We start from the raw sequence: 6481 nt of genomic DNA, 5'->3' as shown, positions 1-6481 counted from the left end.
CAAGGCGTAAGCGCATTTGCGGCGCCGAGGCCAAAAGGAGAAAGAGAGCGGAAGAAGCAGAAATGGCAGCAAGTATAAATGCACCCTCCTTCTCTTCCACTCCAGTTCCAACAGCAGGGGCACCGTTTTAAAAGAAGCTAAGGAACTGGCTGCCTCTCAGGAAAGTGCCCTTACGTGAGCACCTCCACGGAAGAAACCCCAAGAAGGTTGAAGAAGCCGCGACAGTAATGTCGCTGCATTGTCCATAATCTTCATGGATGCCGCCTCGAGACACCTCAAGGTTGCCATCATAGATGAGACTAACCCGTATGGTAGGGTTACCGCTGAACGGAAGAGTCTCATCAAAAAAGGAGCTGGACAAGATTATCGTCTCCGCCTCCAGCAGCAACCAAAGGATGCAATCTTACCAGGATCACCCTGGGCGACCCTGGAAAGCTGGCGCCGAAGAAATATCTGGCGATGACCAGGAAAAATCTACGCTCAACAGGATTTATGACTGGCCACTGTTAACTGGGGGAACACCTCTATAATATGGGGCTAGTGGACTCACCTCTATGCGGGATGCGTGAACGTGAAGATGAGACTGTCAGGAATGTCCTATGCGAGTTCCCGGAGTTATCGTCAATAACAGAATGTGTGTTCGGCGAGTCTCGGCCTACACCTGCCGATATAAAGGAGATGCTCCCAGTGACCTGTCCACCTTCCTAAAATGGACAGGATGGACGATGAACTAGGAGTACAACTCCTCGGGAGGATGTAAAATGGATCACATGTGGCCTAAGTGCTGTGGGCTTACACTCACCCTCCCTACTCTACAGATACAGATGTTGTCCAACAATGCATGTAGCAAAGCTAGCGTAGAGATACGCAACATATGGAAACCTATAATCAAGCGGAACAAGACCAACTCCCACCAATTGGTCAGTTCCCGCTAAAACCGATGAAGCGGAAAGAGGGGATAGGTGAAAGCACTCGAATGACCTATGAATAGTCAGATCTCGAAGGAATAAGTCCAGTTATCACCCGGAGATGATTGTGTATTCTAGCAATCGAAACGTCGACAGGTAACTAGGCTTATAATCTTTCAATTTTTATTTATTATTAATCATTTTCAATCAACACTGTTGCTTGTATTTTATTCATTGCAATTCAAATTGTTTTGCTCAATATAATTTTTATTTTTCAGCTCATTTTTTTAATTCCTCATAGATTTTTTCAGGGATTTCAAATGCATTTATATCATATTAGAGGAAAGTCCAAAATAATGAAATACTGATTTCTTTATGTTCAGATTGTCTTGCGAACAATATAAAATGAAAAGTGGAAAAATGAATTGTTACAACATATGAAAAGAATCAGCATCATAGCTTTCATCTTTTTTCTCTAAATTCATCAAGTACAATTTGAATGTGAGATATATCAACGTCTGGAATAAATTCCAATGAGTTTTCAGTTATCGCCACTCTTCGTATCTATCGTTTTAAAACGGCGAAAACTTCGTGAAAAACGTTTTGTATGTTTTCCACTTCTTATCAACTCCAATTTGTAACCGTCCCTCGATATCTCATTTCTCCGTGAATGCCAGTTCTCTTATGAACCAAGACCTCATTTTAACTTCCACTTGATCGCTCTAAGGGCGCGTTCTGTGCGTCGCCAATCCCTACGCTAATTAATTCTGTTCAAATGTCAAAGTGAGAATGAATGTCACAAATTATTAAGTCGACAGAACAATCGACTACCTAATTAACATTTACACTGTTGAACTCTAAATGGTCGCTTCAAAGAATTCGCTTTTGTTTACCAATTTATTATTCATTTGCTTTAGGGGAGTCCCGTCGGTTGGTATTCCTGGCAGGAATCGTTTTAGGCAGCGGAGGGTTGAAAACTCGTAACCCACATAATGAAAAAATATTTGAATGGGACTGGTGTTTTATCGTTCGACACAATAATGGGTGGAAAGATGAATTATTGAATCCAATCGGACTGCTTGCATTGATATGGCTGAATAGGAAAAAGCAAAATTATTTAAAACTTGTATCCACACTAACAATACAAAGTAATAGGAATGTTGTGTTTGAACAAAAGTTTCAATAAGACAGATCTGTTGAAGCCTCAACTACAACTTACGTTTTGCCATCAACCAAAAAATTAGGAAATATTCGTAGTCAATTTTCAAAACTTTCATTCGTATCTAGACGGCAAATTTCCCTTAACCAAATGAAAGGTAATGCGTTGGTGATTTTTCGTCTAAGGATTGATCGTTAATATCCAACACTGACTGAAATTAATTCCTATTGGTATCTATACGTCATAATCTTATAAGTTGAAAAACTGTTTCCTCCAACGCGAAAGCAAAAGCGCAGTCCCGTAATTGTTAGTTCGGGGATTTTTTTTCATTTTGATCGGAAACAGCTGATCCATCAACCAACCAGATCCAGAATCATCATCAACCCTTTTCTTCTTGACCTTTCACTGGAAAATAACAAAAATTCATCCAATACTGTTTCCTTCGAACCCCAAAAATCGGTGCTGATATTAATTTATCTTCAATTCCGGTGTCAACTCTTTTCATTCCGAATCATTTTGTAACATTCGCTTACCCTCTGATGAATTAGTTAGTGGGTCCACCAAGTTACTGAAATGTGGAATTAAGCCCCCATACCTGGAACATAATCTTATATGAAGCTCCGTTTGCGATGCTGTCTGGTAGAGGATAATCTGGTTGAGAAAAATCATAGTTTCATGTTATATTTATACTTAACATAGTGAATCAAAAATCATAAAGAAATCCGTAAACCACCATATCTTTAAACATTTGGAAGTATTCAGCATCTTGGGTAATCATCAATATGGCTTCCCGAAAGAACGGGATACTTTCACCATCAACGCTGGTGTTCCCCAGGGATCCATATTATCTCCAACCCTCTTTTCATTGTATGACATTCATTCATTGAGAAAGCTACTGTGCTAGCGAAACATGTTGAGATCATATTTTTCAAATAGAGTTTGTAGAGATCAAATCGTGAGGTGTAGTTTTTGAAATTACTATGGATCTTCATCAAGTAACGACCAAATCAACTCTGAAAATCAATTTCTTTTCGACAAAGTATGTTAAGAAGGAAATGTTAGAGAGTGCTTTCCTAAATGTACAAAATATTTACAAAAGTAGAACAATCCTATACTAATCAGTTCAAAAATAAACATAATATGTCAAATATAGATGAAATGAGTGGGTATATGAAAAATTCACATGGAAATTGACCTAAAAAGTAAATAAAATATAAATGATACATACTGAGAATGAATAAGTATAGAATGGTTTTTTGAGGAGGGTATTCGATTATATATTTTTTTGCTTCCATAAATCAGTCATGAATTTGCCAAAGTAAATTTCGGAAAACGAAGAGGGATTTTATTTTCCGATATTTGTCAAGTAACAAATTTCATTTGACTGCTTGGTTTTGGGTTATCAACAGTATCAAGGTTTTTGTGTATTAGACATATAAACTTTAAAATAATTTGCATAATATAGTAGTGAAACAATGATAGTTCCATAGGTTTCTAATGTGATGTTGTAAATAAACACATTACATTGCAAACGCTGGCAAAAACCTACGATATAGAACAAAAAATGTTTATGGGATATGTCCACCTCTTAGGAATAACAATAACAATTTTTCATCCTCGAAAAGTAAAGGATTAATCACGAAGCGATTTTAAGAAATCGAGTAATAGTTCTTATTCTATATAGTATATTTTAGGTACTTACTTAAATATACTATACTTTCATCATAGATCATCACAGCATGTGATTCAATTGAATATTTTTGAAGATATTACAGATTTAAAATGCCGTTGCGGCGGTACCGGTCAGGGGGCCGACGACGCGTGCCTATAATAGTGCGTCGAAAGCATCGCTTCGCCTTCTAGCACTTCATGATTAGCAGCGATTGAACCCGTTTTTATGTATACTCAAAATCAGCATTCCACCCATGCAAAGCCAGGACGGGTCGCTGGTATAAAATAATCGAAATCTGTTCCTGTTCAAAATCTGTTTTTCCGTCACCCCCATACGAACGACAACTCTCATAAGTTGAGAAACTTGTGCGAGAATTCAAAGTATACATCAGATACCCATCTTTCATCAAGACGAGATATTTTTAACAGTGCACCAAATAATTAGAATGATAAGTATCGTTTGAAGAGTCTAGACTAAAGTTAAGAGGAACAGTATGGTTGATAATTGTATAGGTCCACTTTCACGTAGATAATTGGCTGAAGGGAATTGAAAATTCTAGGGATCGTTTCAACGAGAATAAGAAATTATTACCCATTCCGAATAAGTGTGTGAGAGCTTATTGAACGAACGTGACGAAATTATGTGAGTCGGCGCTAAAAGTTGAAGCAGCATCAAGTCACGGCGTTCATTAGTTCATGCTGGTATTTCTATGACTTCTCCCAATTTAATTATGTCTGAGTCGAATTTGCATTCCGACCATAAGACGCAAAACAACACAACGTACCCGCAAGCTGTGTACGCTTCAATGATCCTTGTTAGTCAGGGAGCCATGGAATTTGTGGCCAAAGGCCTATATTGATGATTTAACTTGTTCTCATAGGACAGAAAATTCAGGTTGTTCCATGGATGTTTTTGAGAAAGTTGGTTGAAAAATGAGTTGTGATATGATGTAGGGTTCCAAAAATAATGTTATATTACGTGAATCGATTGAAAAAAAGTAAGTCGTGTATCAAAAAATGTTTATTAATTATTAAAGTATACTTCAAGTAATTGATACAGTGCAATCTGCATTCCAAGAACACCCCTTCAATAATATAGTCAGGAAGCTAACTAATTTCGTTATTCATCTCGTATATCATTCCTGATTATATAAGAATCACAATAACTATATATTTCACTATCACTGTCGTCATTCAAATCAATAATGAATTTATTTCCACAATTAATATGGAAGTGTCCAATCTCCATATAGTATCATTCAACTACAATAGCTTTTTTTAATCCTTTTCTGCCAGTCTTTTTCAGTAATATTAGATACTTCTCCTTCAATTAGCTCCATTACTTTTTATCAAATTTTGGAAAATTGTTTTTACTCCTAATGATTTGTTTCAATTTTCCCCAAATCAACTCGATGGGATTGAAAACTCAAAAATAGGGGGTGTGTCCATACTCTCAAGGGCATTCACTTTTCCAAATGTTATTGTATGTGAAACTTCATGTAGTTGGTTATTGGTATGGTTATCTTCAAAATACAAATTTTTATCCACTAAAAAACTTTGTAGGTATTTCAACTTTCCTCGAATTTTTATTCTATCCTTTGATGAGCTGTCGCGAATGGTGTGAATTGGTGTCAAAAACAATTACACTATTCGCATCCAAAGTTGGGGTCGAAGTGTTTTCAAAGCATTCCTCGAAAATAAAAGCTTCCACATAATTTCAAAGAATTCGAAACCCATCCTACACCTCCTTCGCAATGCACAGTGATCAGTTGCGATCCTTTGTTTTGTAGGCATGTTAGGCATATACATTCTCGAACCATCAGTCCACCCTTTCGTAACTGTGTCATGAGTGTCGTACTAAGTTTCGTTCGAATAGTAAATTCGCCGTTGTTCTTGTCTATATTAACTTATTTGTTCTGAGTATTTGTTGTGCACTTCCACTATTCTTCTGCTTTCCATAACTGCTTTTAGCATTCTACTGTGGCCAGCCTACCGATTGACATATCCGCCACGCCCCTCGAATTCGTTGCGATCACACAGTATGCTAAATCAGCGTTTCCCAAACTGTTTTCCATAATTCTCATTCCTGATGTATGAAGTATGTTTTTCTCTGAATGTCAGTTATTGAACATTTCAGCTGCTTCATGATAGGTTTTATAATAATCACCAACAAAAAACACAATTTGTATTTTTCCTTTCACACTTATTATCATCGGTATGTTGGTAAATTTCATTTGACGTTCACAATCAAACAATTCTTGCTATCAAAAAATTATTTATCTATCAATGCATCTTAGATTTCACGTAACTGCAATTACATTTGCATTGTTATCATAGATACAAAAAAAAAATTCCATTTAATTGAAAGTTATTGCATATTCGAACGTTTTTCCCAGATCTCAATAACAATTTTAGATATTGTCAAAAAAGCCAATTAACTCTTGAGCCAAATGATGAGCAGAATAGTATTCATATTCATCTTTTGGATTTCAAGGTATGATACAGGTTGACTGACTGCATCAACCTTCCTTTATTTTATATCATTTCTTGATTTGTTTTCCAAAAAAGCTTCCCAAATTTTTGCTAATGCAGTTATCAGTTGATTGGTTGAACCACCAAGGCCGACATAAAAACTTGGCAAGCTAACTCGCGTGTCATACCAATGGGTAGTTTCACTTATGTGTTACTTAGTTTTATGGAGTACAGTTCTTGGTTTTTCAGATTCAATCAAGGACCGCCTGCT

Source organism: Leptinotarsa decemlineata, unplaced genomic scaffold (genome assembly GCF_025532065.1).
Source record: "Leptinotarsa decemlineata unplaced genomic scaffold, Ldec_3_MD MMD2_tig00026340_RagTag_RagTag, whole genome shotgun sequence".
Taxonomy (NCBI): Eukaryota; Metazoa; Arthropoda; class Insecta; order Coleoptera; family Chrysomelidae; genus Leptinotarsa; species Leptinotarsa decemlineata.
Note: the sequence above shows the minus strand (reverse complement) of the source record.